The sequence below is a fragment of the Pseudorca crassidens genome, chromosome 21 (genome assembly GCF_039906515.1).
Source record: "Pseudorca crassidens isolate mPseCra1 chromosome 21, mPseCra1.hap1, whole genome shotgun sequence".
NCBI classification, from domain to species: Eukaryota; Metazoa; Chordata; class Mammalia; order Artiodactyla; family Delphinidae; genus Pseudorca; species Pseudorca crassidens.
Genome location: NC_090316.1, coordinates 35,407,039 through 35,421,223, shown reverse-complemented (window position 1 = coordinate 35,421,223; position 14,185 = coordinate 35,407,039). Strand labels below are relative to the sequence as shown.

The following is a 14,185-nucleotide window of genomic DNA, read 5'->3' as shown; positions in this document are numbered from 1 at the left end:
GGGTATGGAACAAAAGGCAGCATTGGTAATGGTCTGTATTTTACCAAACTGTTTTAGCCTCTATTAGAAGTTAATCAATTTTTAGATGTAATGTCAACATTCTTACTAGATAAATGCTACACACTGGAATGAAAAATGTTCTTTTTTTTTTTTTTTTTTTTTTGCGGTACGCGGGCCTCTCACTGTTGTGGCCCCTCCGGTTGCCGAGCACAGGCTCCGGACGCACAGGCTCAGCGGCCACGGCTCATGGGCCCAGCCGCTCCGCGGCACGTGGGATCTTCCCGGACCGGGGCACGAACCCGTGTCCCCTGCATCGGCAGGCGGACTCTCAACCACTGCGCCACCAGGGAAGCCCAAAAATGTTCACATTTTAATGTAATTTTTATGTTTCACAGGAAGGGTTTTTCCTTGAACACAGTTAGAGAACACTAATATTTTAGTATATTTAATTTACAGAAATCCAATTATTTAGCTTATGGAAGAATAGGCATCACCTGCTTAGGAATTCTAAGAAAAGACAAAACATGAAATATGGTCAGTATAATTAATAAAAGAAAGTACCTAGTTAAAGTGCTTCGGAATAACCTTAAGTAAACTATGCCTTGATAACCATACATATATGCATATCTCAGTAAGTTTAAGCCACAAGGACGTGGATTCAGAGGAGCCAGCACACCCTGCATGGCTCTTCACACTGTCAGTGAAGTCTGCTGAATGCCTCTGTGGCTCTACTCTGAGAAAGTCCACCGGATATGTTTCTACTTTATCAATAGAGCAGAGCAAATAGCACTGGATTATGAGTCAGATGCCCTGTTTATAGCCATGGATTCAGAGCTAACCATCTGGGCAACTTTGGGCACGTGATGTAAAATCAACTCTCTGAGTCTCAGCAACTATGCTACCAGACTCCATGGCTCACCTGTGGTAGGTAAGGCTAACTGATTATGACACGCTTCATATATTCTAACACAGTGGTCCAGGCAGCGAGTTCCAATCAGTCTAAGGCAGCATTAATCTTTCAACTATTGCCATCCTAAGATTGGATAATTTCCAAGGTCATTACCACTTACAACATTCTGGGACTCTCAATGCCGCAAGCAATTAATTGATTCCTTGTACTAATACTCATAATGACTCCAAGGCTCTCAGCTTCCTAGATAATCCTAGTGCTACTTAGGAATGTTTTCTGCAGGTTCCTAGCTCAGGGCCCCTTAATCTGATTGAGACGGCTAGATTCTGATTAATAAAACTGAAGTTTACTAGAAATTTATATACATACATATATCTATCAGATAACATATATACACATATACACAGTTTAAAATTAACTGGAATATTTATAATTTAAACAATGCTTAAGTCACTTATTTCAACTGGCAGTCAAGGATAGCCTGGCAATGTTTACGAATGTTACGTAATTGAAGGAAGAAGAATTATGTAATAAGATAGGATGTCTCTTGGTTTTGAGAAATGTTTTTTGGAGTCATTACGTTGTGCAGTAGAATGGTGGAAATGTTATTCTGAACTCAATCAATCCCCTTGACTATTCATCTGTCTCTAAACTACCTCTAAAACAGAAAGTGACTAAATGTGATATGTGACAAAACACCCAATTAAATAAGTCTTGTTGCATAGACTATAATTTAGGCTTGGCAAAGTGCACTAAGGATGTGTATTTCCTGGATTTAAATTTAAGAGATTTATCAAGAAGCCCTATGATAGGGTAAAAAGAGCAACAGACTTGGAATTAAAAGACAAGGATTCAAACTATGTTGTTGATCAATGAAGTAATAGATTTAATAGTGATTTTTTAATATAAAAATTGTATAAATGTTATCACTAGAAAAATACATAAATGTAATTATAATAATAAATATAACTATAGTTATAATACTTTATATTAAGCCAAAATGTGATTATATTATACACATATTATATATAACATATATCACATTACACATATATTTATATATATATATAACTGTTATATATATAACCAGTTAGTGAACTAGTCAGTTTGCTCTGTCATATTTTTACTTAAGACACTTAAAAGTAACTAGAAGGAAACAGAATTTAATATAAGTAGATTTCATTCCTTACTTGTGGCAGTAAGTTTACAAGGTTTTTCACTGTAAAATATCAAGACTGATCTATGTGACACTTTCCAATACTCTAATGGTGGCCCTCTCACAGCAGATATAAAGTAACATGTTCAAAAATAATAATTTCCATGATAAGGACCCTGGCTTCCTTTCCTCTAAAAACGTGTTAGTTTGAAATAAATGTTTATGATTTTTCTCTCCAGGCCTCTTTTCAACAATATTTGTGCCCTTTCCACAATATTCAATTGCTTCTTTCTTCCCTCTAAGGCAAAATAGTCAATTACGGAACAGGATATCACAAAAGTTACCAAAATATATTTATTTAGTTATGGGGAAATGTAGATCATATTATAAAATTGTTATTTTATGTAACAAATGCTCTCAGATTGTGTGTGTCTGTGTGTTTGCGTACGGATTAACCTGAAGGAGTATAACATCAAATCATAAGGGTATTTCTTTTAGTAAGTGAGTAAACTTGCAAAATGATCAGAAAATATGGTAGGTGATGAATATGCAAAAGAAAATAATATGTATATTTTCTTTAAAATATTTCAATTTCAGTTTAATTATAGCTTATGGTCTTTTAAGTTGTGACTAGACATTTTCCAATCTTTTTTTTAACATAAAAATATATTCAAGGAACTGCTACAACACATTACTGCACTAACATATTCCAAGTGCCGTTAACAATTTAAAAGTTATTGCTCTTAATATTGAGACTATTGAAAACTTGGACAATTATCTTCTCATGGACTTTTCACATCACAACAAACTATAAACATTTAACTATTAACAAAAAATTCAGATGTTCATAATTTGTTGTATTCCTCAGGCAAAAAGAACTAAAATAGCTCACAATTTTTGAAGAATATCTCTTTAATCAAGTGTTATGTTTAACTCTATGATGTACACAACAGGATAAAGAAAAGATATCACTACACTGACTGGCATTTTGGGGAAATTATACCATTAAGCTTGCTAGCAACTCATGTACACCTTATAAAGTGTCAAAATACTGTGGCACAGGTATAGGAAAACTTCATCAAAAATAATAAACCTCCACCTCACACCAGTCAGAATGGCAATCGTTAAAAAGTCCTCAAATAACAAATGCTGGAGGAGGTGTGGAGAAAAGGGAACCCTCCTACACTGCTGGTGGGAATGTAAGTTGGTGCAGCCACTATGGAGAACAGTATGGAGGTTCCTCAAAAAACTAAAAACAGAGTTGCCATATGATCCAGCAATCCCACTCCTGGCCACAGATGCAGACAAAACTGTAATTCAAGAAGACACATGCACCCCTGTGTTCATAGCAGCACTATTCACAACAGCCAAGACATGGAAACAACCTAAATGTCTACTGACAGATGAATGGATAAAGAAGACGTGGTACACACACACACACACACACACACACACACACACACACACAATGGAATATTACTCAGCCATGAAAAGAATGAAATAATGCCATTTGCAGCAACCTAGAGATTAAGTCAGTCGGAAAGAGAAAAACAAATACCACATGATATCACTTATATGTGGAATCTAAAATACAACACAAATGAACATATCTAGGAAACAGAAACAGACTCACAGACATAGAGAACAGACTTGTGGTTTCCAAGGGGGAGGAAGGATGGAGTAGGGAAGGATTGTGAGTTTGGAATTAGCAGATGCAAACTATTATATATAGTATGGATAAACAACAAGGTCCTACTGTCTAGCACAGGGAATTATATTCAATACCCTGTGATCAACCACAATGGAAAAATAATATGAAAAATTATATGTATGTATAACTGAATCACTTTGTTGTACAGCATAAATTAACACAACATTGTAAATCAACTCTACTTCAATAAAAAATTAAAAAGTAAACCCCTGTCCCCAAAGCACACAGAATATGAATATTTTTATTAACATAACTTTGTCTACATACATTCAGTTACACAATCCAGTGTGCTCTCTCTGTTCCCAAGGTGCTGAGGTTGACACTGTTTTAGAAAATCATACTGATGCTTCATATGTATTGATATAATTTGTAATATCATCAACCTAACTGTGATTCCACATACAGTCTCTTGTGGTCCTCTCCAAACTCTGCGGCCTAGGTAGAACCTGAATCACCACCCTTATTTCAAATAAGAGGTAGAACTTAAATAGTCTCACCAAAAAAAAAAAAAGTAAATATGTGCAGTGATAGATGTGTTAATTAACTCAAATCCTTTCACAATGTATACATGTATATGCATATCAAACCATTGTATTTTATACTTTAAATATCTTACAATTTCATCTGTCAAGTATGCATCACAAAAGCTGAATAAAATAAGAGGCAATATATGCAGAGGCATATATGTCAATTGGCCAATGACACAGACTCATCACTGACTCACACTGGACTAAAAACCTTCCTTCTCTCCTTCCATTATTCCTTTCCTCTCTTCTTCCTTCTCTCCCTCGCTTCCTTCTTCATTTAGTAATCGTTCATGTACTTGGCACCTGTAACAGGTGCTGTGAAATGCACAGATAAATGAGAACCTCCAGAAAGTTACTAGATCTATAGCCTGCTCCTCTTTCGTAAGTGACATAAAGCACCTGAAATGTAGGACTGAACATTGCAGGTGCTGGCTCATCAACAGATGGACTGTGCAGCCTCAAACAAAAAGGAGATGACTTTAATAAATACAAAGATTAGAACAGAACTCACAAACCATGCTCGATATGACGGCGGACAAAGTGGTATGCGTACTACAAATCTCACTATGTAAAGGTCTGTGTGTGTACGAATCCATCTGCTACATGTACACGTGAGATAGATATGTTTCATTGTTAGGATATATAAAGCTAAATTAAGTTTGACCTATTATTTACTTTATGGAAAAGGCTCTACATAACTTAAGGACATGGGCCAGCATTACAATATATATATTACATTTTTACATACTAGTTTTCAAAATAACCATTTTCTTTTCTCGCATGTTTTCTTCAATTTAGGATATGGCCTTTGTCAATAAAGAAGGCTCTTAAAATGCACTAACACACCTTCCTGAACAAATTTATTTAAAATATTATCTGCTATTTGTCTTATTGTATATTGTCACTTTCCACTGAGTGCTAATAAGTGCTTGTCGCTGAAGAGGTCTGCATTTAACATCTGTCACCAGCATCTAGCAACAGCACCGAAGGGGAACTGTCAGGGAGACTGTCATTCTCCTTTGTAACACCCTGAATCTGTTTCACATCATTTACATACAGATAGTTACAGGCATTCATCATTTCATTATGCTGACGACTTCACTATTCTGATGTATAATGTCTCTTTAATGAGCCTCAAAAAACACAATATTCCTTGATTTATGACTGCTTAACCGGAAAATTATACAAATTGGCAAAAAAATTACTCATAATGTATTTTCATTTTTCCTCCACATTACACTTATATTTAACAGTGACTCAAGAGTTAAGATCATGCATTCTTGACAAAAGAACTGATCAGAATTTGACTTACTATGTTTTAGTACCACTGAGGTTTATGGGCATATTTAAAGCTTCCTTGTAAAACTGTGCTGACATGAAAAAGTAGCAAATTAAAATCGCTGGTTTTTTTCCCCAAAAACTGGACAACCAATTTCAATGGCATCCTAAGTTTGATAAGGTTTCTTAAATTGTACTTAAAGTTATTAGCCTAATACTCATTTTTCCCTTTTGTAAATAGATATGAAGATCCTTGATACCAGAGAGAACTCTATCAAGAAACAAAGGAGGTAGTAAAGAAAGAAAAACTCCAGAAGTAAACTGAAACGGGAACAGAAGCTTGGAAAGAGGGAGAAGTTGCTGATTCTTTCACTGCTTGTTAACTCCTAGGCTCCTCCTGGGATGGCAGTTCCAAGGTGTCACTAGCCTTGTTTCCTAGTCTCTTAAAAGTTACACCATTGAAGGTGATGAAAAGTGTTCTATTTATTAATTAAAAATCATTTCCCAAAAGAAACTGGTTGTGCCCCAAACAGGCAAGAGTGCCAAAGAAGTATAAATTATTCATACGCTGCCAGCTTTTGCAAAAATAGGAAGCCTCTGAGTGTAGGGTAAATCATATCAGAATGAACTCTATATACAATTAAGAATAAAGATGAATCCTGACTCTCAGAAGAGCTCATAAATCAGCATGAGTAGACATACAGGAACAGAACAAAATTTAGGAACTGGCATCCTTAGATTTGATATTAGCCTCTCTTAAGTTTAGCTTCGATTCAACACATCTGAGATTATTTGTAGCTTTCAATTTCAGGAAGAACAGGAAACTAGGCTAAATTAACCCAGAGTCACGAGAAAAGCAGCGGTTCAAGTTAAATGAAAGAAAGCACAGAACCGTTCTCAGGTAGAACAAGTGACAGGATTCCACACAGAAATCCTAATAAAAGACATATAGTATACACACACGTACTCTGTAAGAAAATGTCCAATTATAAAATACATACAAGAAAATTAGTTCTATTACTTTAATACTACTTTTTTATTCCCTAGCTTGATTAGTCACTTTCACGCTCATGATAAATTACTTTTGGTTATATCTAAACATGTGACTCACTCACAGAGAAAATAATCAACGTTGAAAGAAAAAAAAACGCAATTCTTCAAGTATTCTTAAATAGAAAGGATTCGAAAAAATATTTAAATGAATTTAGCATCATTTGCAAGAAGAGTTTATGAGTTCTTAGTCACTACATGGAAAGGAGCTTGATGTCAGAACTGTTTTAGGCAGGTTTTCTATCATCACTTAAAGGGCAATATTAAATTGTTAATTCCTGTGCTAAAGAAAGAACATTCATTACGTTTTACATTTGAGGAGTATAACATTGCCAGCTCACCTACAAAAAATAAGATGTACCTCACAATGTATATATAAAAGCATTCCCAAACAGATGTACACAGTTCTAGGACAAAAGAGGTCTTATTTCCAAACATCTTGGAACTGGCCAAAGGTTTATAATTTTAGAACAAATGGGGTCCTGATTTTTACTTTTTGTTTTGTTTTTTTATTTTTTTTAAAAAGGGATAACTGCTAACCAAAACAATATGGTATTACCTCCCTGAGTATCATATTTCAAATCTGCCTCAAGAAATACCTACCATTCCTCCTTCATTCTAGTCTCAGGGGACATGCTCACCTACAGATCTCTTCATCTATGAGGCCAACAAGAAGAGCAAACCTTACAAGTTCTCACTGTAAATCATTTTTCCATACATTATAACATCTAACCTTCACAATAATCCTCTTAGATCAGTATTATTTTTATCCACATTTTAATGAGGAGGAGACTGAAGCTTTGAGAGATTAAATGCCATCGCCAAAGTCAAAGCCGTGGGGGAAGCCAAGGCCGGCCGGCATCTCAATCTGAGATCACTGCGGGAACTGTGCTTTCAATGGTATTCCCTCTTCCATGTATTTTCAACTTCTCTCTCTCTTTCCTGGTACTCTCTAAGCTTCATATCACTCTCATTAAAAAGAGAGAGGAGAAAAAAAAAAAGCATCCAGCCACTAACCCAATAGTCAACAAACAATAAGGAAGCCTACCTTAATTCCATGGTCTCCTTCATTTCTCAAGTCGGCTTCTCCTCCATCACTGGCTGTTCACGCCCCAATCTAGCGCCACATGGCGTCTGCCGCTCGGCTCTACACATCCTGCGCTCGCTACGCGGCACAACCTGTGGCCTATTAGGGATCCGCTCCCAGGGAAGTTCACCTTCGACCTTAATTCGCAGTGGGCTCATCATCGTCACTTCTTTCTCTTTAAAACTCCCTTGAAACTGACTTTACTGATTCTTCCCGTCCTGCTCCGACCTTCCCTTCGATGCCTCACTTCGCAGTTCCCTTCTCTCTGCTCTCTTATTGGATTCCCACGCTTTCCGGGGCCCCATTTCTCTTCCAACCGGTGATTCACATGCTTAACTGTCCGCAAACTACCTCCACCTTGCACTTCAACGGGCGCATCCTCAAGATGCCCAAAGCAGAACGCCTCTGTTTTCATAAACCTCCCCTTAAATTATTTCCTCAGTGTAAGGCGTCATGCATCAAATGAAAATGAAAATGAAAAACTGCATGGGACATCTTCCTGTTTCTCCTCTCTCGAGCTCCAGTTCACTAACACCTTCGATCCTGCCTTCCCCGTATATTCTTGTCTCCATCTGACCCTTGTCTGAGTTCTCAGCCTTTTACATTGCTCACTGCTTGAGCGGTCCTTCCTCAACCACTTCCCGCAGAAACCCAGTGCCTATTTTCACTTCTCCCGTAACAAATTATGCGTTATCTCTGGCCTTCGAGTATTTTCAAATAGAAGTGAAATGCAATGGCTGAAGTACATGGCCTCTGAACTCAGCTCTACCGCTCGCCAGCAGACAGGTGACCTAACCTCTCTCAACCTTAGGCAATCTCTGTTCTCACATCCACAAAATGGAAGACGACCAGAGCACAGACGGAACAGGGTAGCGGCGAGGGTACAGCAGAGCATTCCGAGCAAACCTGGCAGGTATGAAGCATGCTTCAATGCTGCTACAATACTGTTTATAAATAAGTATGTTTCCCTCTGGACTCCCCAGCGGACTGCATCCCTTGAGGATGTGGGGATTTATCTTACGATCACTAGCGTCACACACCAAGCACACAGTCAGGGCCTCTATATGCTGGAATCGATTGAATAAGGCTCTCGAGACAACTATTCTAAGCAGAAGACCGATTTTATTGGATCCTACTCCCTAATTTAAACCCAAGCTGAGTTCACAGGCCACATTTACATAAGATTGGCAAGGAAGATGATCACCAATGAGGAAGTTCACTTCAGACCAAAACCCTGTGTGTGATTTTTCAGGCCTGATCATAGGCTATACCTGGCAGGCCTCAAAGGGGAAAGCCTCCAGCCCACCCCTGCCCGGGGTCTTTGGCAGAGGTGGCGCTTTCTCCAAATTAGCTTCTTGCTTATGTGACAGCAGCAAGTGATTAAAGCCTTGACCATTACTTTCATTCTGGGTTACTGTCTTAATTGACACCTCGGACACCTGGCAGCTCTACATTCTCCAGCTCAGCCCTCAACAACTAAGGAAGAGATGGATGAGGGAAGGAGACTGCAAAGGGAAAACAATATTCTGCTAGTCCTACTTTATAAGAAGATATAATCTTTTGAGTGGTTCCATGATTCAGAATCAGGATACTCTCAGATGAGAAGACATCTTAGAGACTTCATAATACAATTTATTCATGAATATATGGTAGACATGAAGAAGAACTCAGGGGAAGAGACAAGGCTATATTGACTCTTCATTTGAAAATCTAACTTCCATAGTGCTATGTATTATATAGGGTTGAGTCCGGAAACACACAAGTTCCAGAATATCCTGTTTCTTGGTTCCCTTTTTGGAGTTAGTGTCTGTGATGTCAGTAAATCATACATGATGTTTATACTCCAAACCCAAGTGGCTGGAGAAAAAATAATAGGATAACCTGAGACCAGAAATGTAAATATATGTGTTTTGGTCACACAAGCATGAAACATCAACTTCCTCAAGTTTCTAGATGAACTTATTTCAGAGTGAAGGCTAAAGATTTAAGCCTGTATATCATATCCCTCAGTCACCACAGGCTTCAAGTTGTTTACAGTCAGAGCGTGAAAGAGTAGATCTGCTGGCCAAGAGGCTTTAGCATTTTGTTTTAAAGCAGTTTTCACTGGAGACTTCTAAGAATGAGGGTGGCACAAATAGAGATAAATGGAGACCAACCACAGGTTCACCAACTGCATGAATTCTTCACTGAGGAGCAGTGACAACGCACACATTTCCAGAAAAAATGGTCTCCAGCCTCGGAAGCGCGGGTACGACTACAGTGAGGCAGGACTGTGACTGCTCTCATCTTACGGTAGAGGGCACTGAATGAAGCTGAGAAGTGATGAGGGTCTTCAAAAATCTCCTACAGCACTCTCTACCACGGGACATTTAGCGGTTACTCCGTGAGCCTCATTCCAGAGTCTAAAATAAAGTTGCAATAAAAGACAGGAATTCAAGGAAGTCACCTTTGAACACAGGTCATCTCTGAGACTCATCTTTGCGTCTTAGACTTTTCCAGGTTATGTTTCCAGTTCTACCACTCGAGTTTTCCCAGTTTTCTCTGGCTATGTGTCAAATGTTAATACTGCACATTTTCTTTAAAAAAGAAATACAAATACTGCTGGCATGAAGCTAAAACTTGCTCCTTAATAATTGAAACACACTTTGTAGAGGTACCAACTAAAGGTCCTTTCTAAGTGCAAATCTTCTATAATAACACCCAAATCTAAAAAATAAGTAAATAAAAGAAAACTCAATGGAAGCATCCCTAAGCATTAATAAGACCATTTCCTTTAGACCTTAAAAGGTATGAAAGATGTCAGTAAGAAACAGAGTTAACTATTATTTATCCCTCACTGTGTTGTTTATTTAAATGGAAATCTTAAATTCATAAATAATGTAGTTTTCCTCTTAAAAATTCTTCTTATTATTAACACCATGCATATGGAACAGTACAAATATCTTTTAACATTAGACTCAAGGATGAAAGTAACTGATTCAAAAAGTGTGATTTATCACCTAGTAGGCTGTTCATTTCTTCAATGTTAAGTCTATGCATTTAAACAGTTTACCCTAAGGTAAAGATTTTATTTTTTAGAAAAAACACCTAAAGTATAGCACAAATTATCTGCCAAACAGAGCAAATAGGAATTTGCAAAAAGCTAACGCTCAGGGAATGTTAAATACCTGTGCCTAAGGAAGAAACAAACAAACAAACAAAAACAACTGCTTTCATTAAGCAAACATCACAATGAAATATTTTACGTATTAATACCACTAGAGGGCTTAATGCATTTTGCTTAATAGAATTTCTTTCACAAGTTTGTCTTCTTGGCATAAATGAACTTCTATATATTCATCCTACAATCAAGGTTATTAAAAAAACATTGACACAAAACATAATAAAGTGACTAGATGAAAATTTTATAGATTGAATATTGTGTTAAGCAATTTAAGTGTGTTAAATAAACTGTATGGCTTCAAATATCACTTATTCTCAAATGACATTATTTCTGCAAATCTGTATTTAACAACATGGTTCTGATAAACGGTCTGAGCCATTTTCAAGGAAGATTAATAGCTTGAAAGCAACTCCCAAATTTCTTTCAGTCACAAGTCATCAGCAATATAAATTAAAAATAATTGGCCTTCATTCAAGCTAGTCTCAATATTTCATAGGAATATTTACTTTCATGAAAATTTGTCTATGATTCTAACTTAGAGAAATTATATTATGGAAGACATTAAAAATGACTGTCTTTAAGTGCCCTCGTTAGTAGGATAAGTCACACATTTAATAAGTTTGATTTTGTCTCGAGTGGTCATTTATCTTTAAATCAATCTCATTATTCAGTCATATTGTGAATACATTTATGAGATAATGAGAGAATAAAAATTATAAGACTCAGCTAAAGAAACAACTCTTACACCGACTCTAAAGCCTCTACTTACCCATTTAAAATATGAACGAGTCCCGCTGCCCCAAGTCTTGGATGTGGGTAAAATAACACTACAAACAAATTTTTCATCTTTTGAAGTTGAAAATCTAAGTTATCACCACATTTTACGATAAATTACCTCTGTAATTCTGAAAAAAACTAATGAAATATAAACTGTTTCATTCACAAGGACTTGCCCGAACTCTATGTTCAGTTTTGGGGAAAAAAATATTAGATGTCATAGGATATTAAAAAAAATCTTTCATTATCTGAATAAATTTTCTGGCTAATAACACAATTCAAAACTTGAATGGTGTTAACAGTCAAGACACACTTGACTGTAACCTGGGTGGCAGGCGTTCAAAATACGTCGCCATCTGTAGTGCGTGGGCCTGACCGGTCAGAAGGTCCTGCTGGTAAGCTCTGAGTACCATCTGAGATTGCTACATATGATTTCAAAACCCAAAGAAACCCTAGTTGTCTGGAGGTTTTACTATTAAATGCAACTTCCTGAATTCCCCCCAGAGGTTATGTTTTGCTGTGTAATTCACAGGACCATCAAAGACACTGCCACCTAAGAGATATAACCTGCCACCTTTATTCCACCAGCAAAATGGCTAACATTTCCACCTCTTTACCAATCATAATAGCACTTACCCGTGAATTACAGCAGGGTGCTGTGAAATATTATGTGGAAAATGTATTTCTTTGGTTATATGAGCAAATCAAGCCCTCAGGTCAATTTACAAGGTTTTTACAAGGTTTTTTGTTTGTTTTATTCTTTATGAATACAATAGTTTTATATGACTAAACTGTAGATGCCGTGAGCAAAGGGCTTTTGAAAACTTAATTAGGTGCAGAGTAAGCATTCTAATAATTGAACTTGGTGCTATCATCACTGATAATTCAATAGGTTTACTCATATCACCAAAATGTAAGCAGTCGGCCTTATGAAAGTTTCTCATTCTGTATTTTTCTAACCTGTATCTCATAACATACTGATTATTCATGGTAAGATTATCTTTCTTCCCAGCATGGTTATATGAATATTTTACTTTCTCATCAGAATATTATCACATTACTAAATGTATTCCGGCAAAGATCACCATGACATAGTAAAAAATCATCACATTGTCCCGCACTTTACTTTTGTTTTCACCAAATATTTATTCTGTAATTAAGTTCTTCTATATCCAGGATGATCTTTTTCTTTCCACGTTACTATGATCTTGTCAGTGGTGTTTCAGGAGTTCATAGTATTCCACCCATTCCTGCTCTTAGAATACATATGTTACTCTTAAATTCTGTTAAAGTGTACTCCACTCGACATCATCAAGGCCAAAAAAATTAACATTCTAATTTCATTAGAAAAGACTTACAGTGATACACCTCTAGTAGAGATCTTAATGCTTCATCCAGAATAAATATCACACGAGAGGAATATCCAGAGGTTATTTTTATCTCCTTTCTCTAATTTAGATGATCGCTGCATTCAAGTCTGAAAAATAAAAAATTTAAACTATCTTACTAAGTACAATGGCATAATTTCAATGTACTCTATAAAATAAGAAAAATGCTATTCTCCTGAACATAATGTTTCCAAATACTGAATGAATGTATCATGAAGAATTTTAATATAATTTATATATGATGCAAAAATCATCAGGCCCACCAAACTTATATTAAAAAGTACATTAAGTCATGCTCAATATTACTTCTTTTACTTCCCAATAAGAAATGAATCAGCACACAGAGATCTTAATCACATATATTGTATTTCTATAAAAAAGAAGTGTATTTAGGATACTAAGAAAGGTACAAAATGTAATCTTTCTTTTTGTTTTAACAGTTAAATGATTATAAAACCAACCTAGAATTATTTTGGTGAACTAGCTTTTAGTATTGAAGCAGTCACAGGGAAGTCAATTTTGTCCTTTTATATCCAATTAAGGTACGCATATCCACATTACATTTAACAAAAAGGATATGTATTCAAATATTGTGAGAGATTTGTAAAAGGAAGCTATACAAATAAAGTACCACATTTTTACAATGAGCTGACTCTGGAGGAAAATAATCTAGGGATATCCTCAGATTCAGTGGGAGAGGGACAGCCCTTGTTTGTTCAAGGGAGGTTGCCTATAGCGCAGCTATCAATTGAAATCGAATCAAACAACTTTAATGGAAAGGACTTCCAATGGAAAGGCTCCTTAAGGCTACTGAGCTGTTTCAAGCTGTTTTAACGGAAATAAACTTAGTATCTAGTAATAAAAACTACAATGTTTCAAGATACTGTGGCTTTAATTATTAAACCAAAAAAACAAAGCAATTTTAAGTACAAATGCATTAACACTCTCACCTGCACCTCCCAAAGTTAAAACTTCGTGGAGTCACTGTATGTGAACCCTCAAGATTGTAACAGAGAATAATAGAAGTCACCCAATGTGACCCTTGCAATCTCACTCACTGTGAGGGGAGGCAGCTTAAAGAATAAATAACTGGATAAAAGACCTGCTGCTACAAAAAAAAAAAAAAAAAAACTCCACC

The 14,185-nt window shown here is 36.3% G+C and overlaps 1 long non-coding RNA gene across 1 annotated transcript in view; it reads right to left on the bottom strand.

The window, feature by feature from the left end:
* LOC137215918 (uncharacterized) overlaps positions 1-13,138 on the bottom strand; it is a 1,149,036-nt gene extending 1,135,898 nt beyond the window's left edge. Inside the window, exon 1 of the long non-coding RNA XR_010939487.1 lies at positions 13,018-13,138. This is a non-coding gene — a long non-coding RNA (uncharacterized lncRNA). The remainder of the gene's footprint in view (positions 1-13,017) is intronic.
* Positions 13,139-14,185: the final 1,047 nt, after the last annotated feature.